The sequence below is a fragment of the Penaeus monodon genome, chromosome 29 (genome assembly GCF_015228065.2).
Source record: "Penaeus monodon isolate SGIC_2016 chromosome 29, NSTDA_Pmon_1, whole genome shotgun sequence".
Lineage (NCBI taxonomy): Eukaryota > Metazoa > Arthropoda > Malacostraca > Decapoda > Penaeidae > Penaeus > Penaeus monodon.
Genome location: NC_051414.1, coordinates 24982075 through 24982421, shown reverse-complemented (window position 1 = coordinate 24982421; position 347 = coordinate 24982075). Strand labels below are relative to the sequence as shown.

At 37.2% G+C, this 347-nt stretch overlaps 1 protein-coding gene across 1 annotated transcript in view; it reads left to right on the top strand.

The window, feature by feature from the left end:
• Nucleotides 1-347, top strand: part of LOC119592064 (nucleosome assembly protein 1-like 1) — a gene marked incomplete in the record, with an annotated part of 11105 nt that overhangs the window by 8399 nt on the left and 2359 nt on the right.

The following is a 347-nucleotide window of genomic DNA, read 5'->3' as shown; positions in this document are numbered from 1 at the left end:
CTAACCCTTCTCCAGAGGAATACTGGAATAGCTTGGCTTAGTTAAATGTGCCAGCCTTAAGATTTTACATGCATTCTAAAGACATTCAGATGAGCAGATGTAATTGGCAATCTTGCTGGTGAAGTGAAAACGAAAGGCAAGATATAGACTAAATGTTGGTTGGAATCTGTAGTTAATCAGTAGTTTGGCTGGCTGTCACTTCTGTGGCATATCATACCCACTGTTGATCAGAACATGGCTTAAGATTTAATACCAGAAAAAAAAAACTGTTCCAATCCTCTTAACAGGAGTTTAATCAAAATCTTTATAGAGATGCCATTCTTTCTGTAATCAGATATAGGTGTCAG